This window comes from Rosa chinensis, chromosome 2, assembly GCF_002994745.2.
Source record: "Rosa chinensis cultivar Old Blush chromosome 2, RchiOBHm-V2, whole genome shotgun sequence".
NCBI classification, from domain to species: Eukaryota; Viridiplantae; Streptophyta; class Magnoliopsida; order Rosales; family Rosaceae; genus Rosa; species Rosa chinensis.
Window position 1 is genome coordinate 60150229 of NC_037089.1, and position 11875 is coordinate 60162103.

Below are 11875 nucleotides of genomic sequence, written 5' to 3' on the forward strand. Positions count from 1 at the left end.
AAAGAAATGACGCAACTATTTCCACCCTACTAAATAATTTGTTCACCCTACAATCTGTTTCAAGTAAATCTCTATTTTGTGTTTGGCCCAAACACTATATGTACTTACATAGGCATTTGCAAGCATAATTAGCTATAATGAGCCATGCTCATGCTACTGCCAGCGGTACCAACTCCCGCCAAAGGAGTGACCTACGGGAACACAGCCAAGCAGTCTACCGCCTGAGCCTCGGCTTGCCCCCAGATCACCGCCACGTGCCGCGCCAAAACAGCATCAGAAGCTCAAGAAGCTGGGAACTGAAGCATATCAATCCCACATCGAAAACATGAAGAAGATCAGCTCCTTCCTCACCTATAAAAAGTTCACTCTTCTCTCCTCATTAATTACGTATTTAATACTTACCTACTGTTACTTTGTCAACAAAAATACATTGAATAACTTAGGCATCGGAGAAGAGAAGACTGCATAGCGCGGTCTCCCTCTGACGCCATCTGTATTTCACTTGACAGGTAGCGAAAGCTCTGAGAATATCATAGGTAACGGTCCGCCCATCGGACCAGCGTTAACAAAAGGTTTAGCTACCGCTGAACTTTAAACATTAACACTAGGTTACTTGACCAAGTGGCCGGTAATAGGGTTTAAAAGGTTCTAGATATTCCTATTCAATGTATGATCACCTTTCCTTAATTGATTCGGATTCTATGCATTGTAATTCTCTATATAAAGAGGCCCCTATTATCAATGAGAATACACAACAATTTTCTCTCAATTTCTGATTCCCTAAAACACGTTATCAGCACGAGCCCTAACCCTAGCCTTAAAAATCGAAACCCTAAAATCGTAGCCTTCAAAACCCTAGCAACTACCGCTCGCAGTGACCCTGCAGCAGACATAGCATCGCAACTCAACGCTAACCCTACCAGGTTAGCCTCACTGCCCCTACAGCGCTCGCGAACATTCGCCTGCTCTCACGCTCGCTCGCCTGCGACACCCCGCTACCCCGCGACACTTAGACCCCACGAGCGCGCCCTGCATCTGCCACCCCCACAGCCCTACGCTCGCTTGCTGTCCCCGCAATCCTATGCTCGCTCGCTGCCCCTGCAGCTACTACGAGCCCCAGCGCTCGCTGCTCCCCGCGTGCGCGCCCTGCAGCCCGTGGCCCCACAGCTACGAGGCCCCGCAGTCCAGCGGCCCGACAACACCCGCAGCCTACCCTCGCAGCTCCCACGTTGAGCTAGCCTCGCCCAAAGCTCGCCTGCCTCGCATATCCACAAGCAGCCTGTTTTCCAACACGCCTGCATCAACACGCGCGTGTTCTCAAACCTTGAATCAACAAGTAAGTTTTTAAGATTAAAATTCCTGTTTTTGAAGTTTTTCATTCATTTTTTTTTCTCGGGGACTTGCAACCTCCCTTCTTATACCCCCCCCCCTTTCTTCTTCATAGGGGAGACCAAAAAGCCGAACTGTGGGGGTTCGTGCTCACTCTAAGCTTGGGACTTGTAGAGTCTTCCAAACTTAGAGTTTGTTGAGATAAAAACGATCGACCATAAACATCATTGTTTTGATATAATCTAACGATCGACCATAAACATCATTGTTTCGATATAATCTAACCCCTCTTGGAATAGAATTTCTTGAAAGCGACTACGCTCAGAAATTCCTAATTTCTTGGAAGTGACTACGCTCAGAAATTCTTATTGTTTTCGTGGTAGCTTATTTCGCTCCAAAACTAACCCTATTATCTTGTTATTTTTCAGGATGAGTAACCTGAACAAGTTGAGCTTTGCTCCACTAGAGACAACAAGCGTAGGATACCACAAGTGGGTCTGTGATGTGCGCCATCATCTTAAGGCAGATGGGATCCTGAGTATGATCCAAGTGCCAAGTCAGGATATGCTTACTCCTCAACAAGCTGCTGCTTTTGAAGCAAATAGAACTAAGAGAGAGGCTAATGAAGTGAAAGCCATCCTTCTCATGACAAGGCACATGAATGACGCACTCCAGAATGAGTACTTCAATGAGGAAGACCCAAGAAAACTATGGGTAGAACTCAAGCAGTGTTTTGGCAACATCCGTGATTCCTTGCTTCCAGACTTAGAAGTGAGATGGCATAACCTCCGCTTATGTGATTTCAAGTCTGTACTTGACTAAAATTCGGAAGGACTTAGTATCAAGTCTTTAATGGAATTCTATGGGTAGAAAATCACTGATACGATGTTGATCGAGAAGACTCTCTCTACCTTCCCCGTCTCTACATTGATGGTAGCCAAGAACTATAGGATTGATGTCAATGCTAGACACATCACAGGATTTCATGATCTTATTGATGCCATGAACGTGGCTGAAAAGCACGATAACATACTTGTGAAGAACTATAATTCTAGACCCATGGAAGCTAAGTCAGTTCCGGAGTCTAATTATAGTCGCACCCCTAAGAGAGGTCGCAAGGAGCGAAACCCTAAGGATAGGGATAATTCTCGCCCTAAAGAGGAAGGAAACCGCCAAGAAAGGCGTGCACAAAACCGTGGTGGTAAATGTGTGATAAGAGAGAGAGGCCAAGCCTCCGGCTATGGTGGTGAAGCTACAAAGGAAAGAAACGGTCCCCAAAACGCTTTTAAAGCGCCTCGATAAAGGGAACCTGACCATAAAGATGCTTGTCTTAGATGTGGACTACCTAGACATTGGGCAAGGGAGTGTAAAGCATCCCAGAATGTTGCAAACACATACAAGATGTATCGTGAAGCAAGGGAGGCAAATTACATGGAACAAGAAGATCAATATGGCGATCTTGATCTAAGGGTGGAAGACTTCAAGGATCAAGACCCAGAAACTGGTGATTTTGATTAAGTCTTTTTTATTTTCCAAGAGATGTAGGCAATTGCCATATTATTTTTGTAGTAGATGCCAATGGCTTAATCTTTCTTCAAAGTAGGCATACTGAATACAAATGTGATGTCTAGGAAGGTTTTGAGATTAGTGGTACTTAAGAGAGCCTTGCTCCACCGACATCTCTCTACTCACCTGGTCACATTTGCGTTGGAATTACCGAAAGAAGTTAGACCATGTACATACAAGGGAGTCTCAGCTAGGTTTAGCACTAGCCACTGAGCCCAATCGGTACTCCCAGGTACTACGCCATGGGCCCGGTTCACACCCCACCATGGCAGGCTTCACATAAGATGCCACCCAGGGCCCGGGGCAAGGCCAGCACAGCCCATCTATCTTTACAAATACAAGACTGATATGGCATCAGAAGAACCTGTGTCCCACATCGAGGATAGGGGAGACTCCCTTCCCACGCTTGAATATAAAGATTACAGCACAACCACCTTGGATGGGTAAGAACTCCTTGATCCATGATTTATTCTACACAGCTATTAGTTTCTCACTCAGGCATCGGAGAGGTATAGACCGTCCGGTACGATTTATTCCTCTAACGTTGTGTACTTGATACAGGATTTAGGAGCCGATCGGTGCCCCAGGCGGTATAGCATTCTGTGTGAGGTACCCAGAGAAAGCCACCAGAAACAGACCACTACCATTGTTTTGCATTAGCTAGTTTTTGGATTAGATTTTCTCTAGTGAAAGAGACAAGGATGTAATCTCATTGGCTTATTAATAAAAGTTGAGTTCTTTTCTTCATGACTCCTTTTTAATTACCAGCTTTTCTTTTAGGAATGGATTTTGGAGAACTACAATGTTTTGCTGATAGTGTGACTACGCACACCATTCTACGCCATAGGCAATTATTCTTAGAGATGTTGCCTACACATTCCTCTGTGACTACGATGGCTGGGCCATCAGGTTTAGTTCAAGGACATGGAATGGCTCAATTTCTATTGCTAAATGGCACCGTGATTAAAGTCACATAAGCTCTCTACACTTCTAAGGCAAATCGAACCTTATTGAGCTTTAAAGATATAAGAGCCAACAGATTCCATATGGAAACGCATACTGAGAAGGAAAAAGAGTTCATTTGTATTACCTCTAATGATTGCGGACATAAGCGCATCTTAGAGAAGCTTATGTGTTAGTCTAGTGGACTTTATGTCACTACAATTCGACCAATTGAATCCAATAATGTCATAAGAGAAGATCTCTTGGATTCAGACATATATTGGCTTTGACATGACCGATTAGGACATCCTGGTCGTGATATAATGATTCGTATACTAAACACTTCACACAGACATTCATTCTTCAGAGTGAGAAGAAGCAAGAATTGAAAATTGATTCCATGACTTAGTATGACAGCAGCCACTACAGCATCTGGCGCTGCAGCTGCCATAGGGCTGCCCAAGTCCCTTGTGACAATGCCATAAATGGTGCTACGCATGGATGTCCCTCCCTTGGTCAAGACACCATGAATGCCACTTGCCATAGTTCCAACACCATGATGGGTGATGTAGTCACACATTTGGCTTCTAATAGCACTACAAACGCTCAGGCCCAACCAAAATCCTCGTTGGTTGCTTCTAAGGCCCCTCGCTTATTTTACAAAGCCTGTTCCTTCAGGAAATTAGGACCGAGACAGTCCTATTCAAAGGATCCCAAAATACTCATTCTGTTCTTACAGAGAATCCAAGGGGATATATGTGGACCAATTCAACCATCATGTGGACCTTTTAAATACTTTAAGGTATTGGTTAATGCGTCGACATGCTGGTCACATGTCGCACTGTTGTCCACTCGAAATGCTGCTTATGCTAAAGTCCTCGCCCAGATTATCCGTCTACGGGCCCACTACCCTGACCATCCAATTAAGTCAATTTGACTTGATAATGCTGGGGAGTTTACATCGAAAATGTTCGATGCCTATTGCATGTCACTAAGGATTGATGTAGAGCATCCAGTTCCCCATATTCATCCCTAAAATGGTCTCACAGAAGCCGCTATCAAACGACTACAGATGATAGCACAGACATTGGTTATGAGCACCAATCTCCCTGTTTCTGCTTGGGGATATGCAATATTGCATGCAACGATGCTAATTCGTCTACGACCCACTGCAACCCAATTTTACTCTGCGTTACAGCTAGTGACTGGGTACGAGCCTGATATCTCGCACTTACGCATTTTTGGGTGTGCCATTTATGTGCCTATTACGCCACCACAACGTACTAAGATGGGTCCACAACGACGAATGGGCATCTATGGTGGCTATGAATCTCCAACTATCGTCTACTATCTTGAACCCTTGACAGACTATCTCTTTACCGCTAGATTTGATTATTGTCACTTTGATGAGACAGTCTTCCCATCGTTAGGGGGAGATAAGAACACAGATGTTCAACAGGAACGATATGAATTGTCGAGGTCTATCCCCACTATGTCTCATCTCGATCCCCGTATCGCACAGTCCGAACTTGAAGTGCGAGGAATAATCGAGCTCCAGAATGTAGCAGATACTTTGCCTGATGCGTTTTCTGATGTTGCCAAAGTGACGAGATCACACATACCTGCTACAAATGTGCCTACAAGGATTGATGTCCCAAACACTGGACATAACGCCACTCTTGCGACACCAGGAGATGGAGCCATTGCCCAGAATGGCAATGACGTGGCCTCTATGGTTGTAGGTCTGGCGAGGAAGCGTGGTAGACCAATTGGTTTGAAGGATACTTGCCCTAGAAAGAGAGGGAATGAGGCACCAACAAATCCTTTGATCATCGATACTCAAAATCCGTCACATGAGAATATTCCAAATTATGGTTATGTCCAAGAGACATCATTAGGGGACGCCTCAATGTCAGAACCTATCCCTGAGAAAGTAGAGTTCTCTATAAATTACACTAGTGTACATGGGACGTGGGAAAGAAACTCCATCATCATTGATGAAGTATTCGCGTATTCAGTGGTGCGTGAGATTATTGAGACCGATGACATCGAACCACGCTCCGTTGATGAATACTAACGTAGAGCTGACTGGCCAAAATGGAAAGATGCGATCCAGAGAGAACTTGATTCTCTAGCGAAAAGAAAGGTATTTGGCAACGTTGTACCAATACCACCCAACACCAAACTAGTTGGTCACAAATGGGTATTCGTTAGAAAATGTAATGAGAGAAATGAGACTGTAAGGTACAAGGGCTCGCCTTGTGGTGGAAGGCTTCTCACAACTCTTTGGAATCGACTACGAGGAGACTTATTCTCCTGTAATGGACGTCATAACGTTCCGCTACCTTGTCAGTTTGGTAGTTTCTGAAAAACTGAACATGCAGCTTATGGATGTGGTTACTGCGTATCTATATGGGGATTTAAATACAGAAATATACTTGAAGGTTCCTGATGGACTTTAGTTACCCAAATCAAGTGGCTCTAAACCACGGAACACGTTTGCTATAAGGTTGAAACGTTCACTATATGGATTGAAACAATCCGGACGGATGTGGTATAACCGTCTAAGTGACTCTACTTGATTGGTAAGGGATATGTCAACAATGAACTATGCCTATGTGTGTTCATAAAAAGGACAGGTTTCGGATTTGCAATAGTAGCGGTTTATGTCGACGACATGAATATAATTGGCACTCTTAAAGAGTTAAGGGAAACCGCTGAACACTTGAAATTCGAGTTTGAGATGAAAGATCTTGAGAAAACACTGTTTGGAACTTGAGCACCGTAGAGATGGTATCCTGATTCATCAATCAGCTTATACCCAATAACCCAAAAGATGTGTAAGCGTTTCAACACTAACAAGATTAAGCCTTCAAGCATCTCAATGGTCGTCCGTAGTCTTGATCCAAAGAATGATCCATTTCGTCCAAAAAATGACGATGAAGAAGTGTTAGAGGCAGAAGTGCCCTACCTAAGTACAATAGGCATATTATTATACTTAGCACAATGCATAAGACCGAACATCTCATTCGCTGTGAACTTGCTAGCTAGATATAGCTCTGCACCAACACGACGTCATTGGATTGGTGTTAAAGATATCTTTCGATACCTATGTGGTACGATTGATTTGGGCTTGTGCTATCCCTACAGAGAGACGATGGATACGGACCCATCAAGTGCCAGGGACGCTACACATGGTGGCCTGCGTTCCCTCTCCCCACCCCAAAATGATATAAGTGTTTTGGGAAGGTTTTGCTGATGTTTGGTACCTCTCTGACCCACATAAAGGTTGCTCCAAACTGGTTATGCGATATCTTGGAGGTCTACAAAGCAGACCTTAGTCACTACCTCTTCGAATCATGCAGAGATTATTGCTCTTCGCGAAGCAGTTCGTGAATGTATATGGCTTCGATCCATAGTTACACATGTTCGAAGAAATTGTTGTCTGAAGTCTACCACAGATGCGCCAACGAGCATTTATGAGGATAATGCTGCTTGCATTGAACAAATGAAGCAAGGCTACATCAAAGACGACAACACCAAGCACATATCGCCCAAATTCTTCTACAATAAGCAACAACAGAAGCTCCTCAAGATCAAAGTAAACCAAGTGCTATCTGAGGACAATGTGGCAGACTTGTTTACTAAGTCATTGCCCAAATCCACGTTTGAGAGACATGGCAAGAATTGGCTTGCAGAAATTATCTGAACTCCCATGATCGTAGTCATCAGGGAGAGGCGCAGACATCAGGGGGAGATGCCTACATGTTCTTCTCGATGAAATGAAGGGACTATGAAATCAAATGAGTATACCAATTCCAATTGGCAGTTTACTTTAACACGTTATCAGCACGCTCAGAGCCAATAGCCAAGAAAAAAAAATCCTAATTTTCTAGTTTCTTTCAGTCAGAAAAAAAAAAAAAAACCCCAAAACTCTAAAAGAAAAAAACTTTTTCTTTTTTGCCGCCATCCAATTCCTATAAAAAAAAAAAAAAAAAAAATCGGTCCAGACCGGCCTCCTTTGCAGCACGCCAGCACCGCCTCTGACGCATAGCCACCAGCGTCGAGCCTCCGACGCACAGCCTCTCACCTTTGCAGCAGCCCACCCGCGCCTGCACAGCCTCCCACCACTGGCCTCGACCAGATCCCCGCGCCTGCTAAAACCACCCAGCGGTCTCCGCGCTTGCATCACCGAACGGAGCTGCTTCCTCGCCTTGCAGCAACACGCACTGCCTCAGTACAAGCATGCAGCAACCCCGCTCCAGCCTGTAGCAGCCCACCAAACCTCATCGGCCTCACACCTCACCGGTCAGACCGGCCTCACCTCACCAACCCCTTACCTCCGCCTCCGCCTTCGCCTATAGCCAGGCCTGCACCAGATCCCAGCAGCAGAGCGCCCAGCCTCGCATCCCCGCCGACCTGCGTACCGGTGCCCCCACCCCGATCCCCACGCTACCGCCCACACAGCCACGCCCAACCATCTGTGAAGGACCAGCAAACTAGAAGGAAAAAGCGCGAGGATGAAGAGAGAAAAAATAAAGAGAAAAAAAAAGAGGAAAAAGGTGACCCGGCCCAAAAGAACAGGACCGGCCCAAAGATAAAAAGAGAAATAAAAGAAGTGGCCCAGAAAAAAAAGAATCCCGGCCCAATTAAAAAAAAACAGAAAAACAAACGGGCCTTGAGTGGTGATGCAGCCTAGCAGAAACAAAAGAAAAAAAAGTAGGCCTGCGGCCCAGAGAGAAAAAAAAAGAGAAAGCAATTAAAAAAAAAAAAAGGGTTTTGTGGCCCATTGTTGAAAAAAAAAAAGGAAGCAAACCCAGTTTTTTTCTCATGCCCAAAAACATCTCTACGCACGCCTGCATCAACACGCGCGTGTGCTAGGATTGTTTTATTTTCTCGAAATCAAGTATGTTTTTTTTATTTTATTTTATGATTTTAACAAAGCATGCTTTATACTTTATTGTTTATGCTTTTATTATATTTTGTTATTACGCATGTTTTGTTCGATAATATTAATCCTCTTACAGCATGCCTTGTTATTTATGTTTTAAATAATTATGTTTAAGCATGTTTCAATTATGCTATAGTTTATACTTTATTTTGAACATGCCATATATATTTTGTTATATATTATTTATGCAATTCTGAGCATGTTTTGTGAATTTTATTTACGCTTATATAGTTATTCCTAAGCATGCCTTTAATTATGCTATTGTTTATATTTTATTTTACGCATGCTATATTATTGCTATTATTATGTGTAGTATATAATTTGTTGTATATTTGTGAAATTTGAGCATGCCATGTAGTTTATTTTTTATATGCTATATTTAAATGTGCTATGATTATTTTTAATGCAACATATCAATACCGTTTGGCCATGATAATGAAAATTCATGCGCATTATACACACACTTACTGTGATAAAGTATTTTGACATAGCATAAAAAAAATGTGACCATTACGAATCTTGGTTTTGAAATCTAATTCATACGTTTGGAAAATAATTCACGTGGATGTCTTTATGACTGCGTAATTTATTTCTTCTCTCTTGTTTATGTAGACGGCTGATCCAACTCGACCTGAGTTTGACATTTTGGACTCAGACGGACTTGAGTACTATTGTTGGGTTTCCGATGTAGAAACTGCCTTTGTGGCAAGAGACTACACTGCCACCATCAAAACTCCCACTGACCCCAAAGACGATGGACCGTCTGATAAGGTGAAAGCAAATGCCTTAATGTTTTTGAGGCGACATATTGATCCTAGCCTACGCTGGGAATACCTTCAGTTGAAGACACCTAAAGAACTGTGGGACGCCCTTAAGGGACGTTTTGGGAACATTCATGACACCTTGCTCCCAGAACTGACCGTTCAGTGGAATGAAATCCGCTTGCTTGACTACAAAATGGTCAATGACTTCAACAAGGACATGTTGCGCCTAAAGGCACGTCTAAATTTCTGTGGAAGGGAAATCACAGAAGATGATATGATCCAGAAGACTCTTTCCATTTTCCCTACTTCAGCAATCATACTAGCGAACCAGTATAGGCTGGAGTATGATAACAAAAGAATCACAACCTTCAACAAGCTGATCAACCTACTGCAAGTGGCTGAGCGGCATAATGAGGTTCTGTTAAACAACAATGCCAGACCTGTTGGAACAAAGAAAATTCCTGAGGCTAATTATGGCAAAATGAACGGTGGAAAGAACCCCAATGCAAAGGGGATTGGACGTGCTGATCCCTATCCATGTGGCAACAATGCATCACATGGCAAGGGACATGGTGGTCATGATATGGGTCGTGGAGGGCCTCCCAATGTATGGCGCAGAGATGGTGGCGCTGGCCCTAGTGGTCATGGAAACAAGGTGCAAAGGGCACCTAAGAACCCTTCAGTCAAACATAATAGAGTTGGCAATGAACCATGCTATAGGTGTGGAGTCATTGGGCATTAGTACAAGAACTGCCAAGCAAGCAACAGAGTAGCAGCCAATTACAAGAGGTATAGGGAGTCTAAAGAACAAGAGGCTCACTATATGGAAGAAGGAGGCCATGACCCAAACGTCAACCTCACAATTGCAGACTTTAATGGCAACAAGGAACTTGCTCAGTCAACTGATGCCCCAAATTTTGACTTATCTGCTTTATTTACTTTATTTTCCAAAAACAGTTGTGAAGGCATAATGCCTCATTCTTAATTAGACTATTACTTGGTCTTAAAGTTTATTTCAATAATGGTTTGATGAATTAGAACAAGACCTTGATTTGATTATCGTTGGCTCATTAATAAATTTTGAATTTTATTCTTAAGCTCTGAATTTATTCAAATTTATTTACTACACATATTTACATGGTTTGAAATTGCAATATAAAGATGTAAAGCAATACATCTAGAGGAAAAATTATTATTAGAATGAAAAGATTATCATTCTACTAAAATAGAATTACTCTAAAGAATCTGAGATATATTTAAAGTCAAAGACGCTCTGTATGCACCAAGAGCTAATCGAACCTTGTTAATGTTTCAAAGCAATTTGTGCCAATGGTTATCATGTAAAAACACACCGTGAGAATGGAAATGAATACCTTGATATTACATCTAATGACTGTGGAAGGAAACACATCTTAGAGAAACTTATGAGTCAATTTAGTGGACTGTACCTCACTATGATTCGGATCATTGAATCCTATACTGTCACCAACAATGAAATGTTAGACACTGACTCATACAGGCTTTTGCATGACCGCCTATGGCACCGAGGTCATGACATGATGATCCGTATTTTTCAAGAACTCACAAGGACATCCCTTATTTCGAGTGAAAAATGGGAGAAAGATCCGCCACACTGCAAGATGTCGGTTCTAGGATTGCTCAAATGCAGTCATTGCTTTCTGAAGTACCAAAAGCACTACCTCCCTCCCATTATGCCTCATTGACTATTTCAAAGGCACATCACTCGTTTTGCAAAGCCTGCTCTTTAGCAAAAACAGGATCGAGACCTTCCTATGCTAAAGATACAAAACAAAACATTCCATTCTTACAAAGGATACAAAAAGATGTCTGCGGACCAATCCATCCAGAATGCGGACCAGTCAAGTACCTTATGGTTCTGGTGGATGCTTCGACAATCTGGTCACATGTCGTTTTATTGTCCACAAGAAATGCTGCAATACTCCTAGCATAGATTATAAGTTTAAGGGCTCACCACCCTGATTACCCTATCAAGTCTATAAGGCTTGATAATGTTGGAGAGTTTACATCAAAAGCATTTGATGATTATTGCATATCTATTTGGATCGATGTAGAGCATCCTGTACCCCATGTGCATACACAACATGGGCTCGTAGAAGCCACCATCAAAAGGATACAGATGGTGGCTAGGGCATTGGTTATGCGCACCAATCTGCCTATATCTGCATGGGGTTTGCAATATTGTACGCAGCTTTACTTATTCGTTTAAGACCCACAGCTAGCCAACCATTTTCTGCGTACCAGTTGGTAACTGGATATGAGCCTGACACTTCACACTTACGCA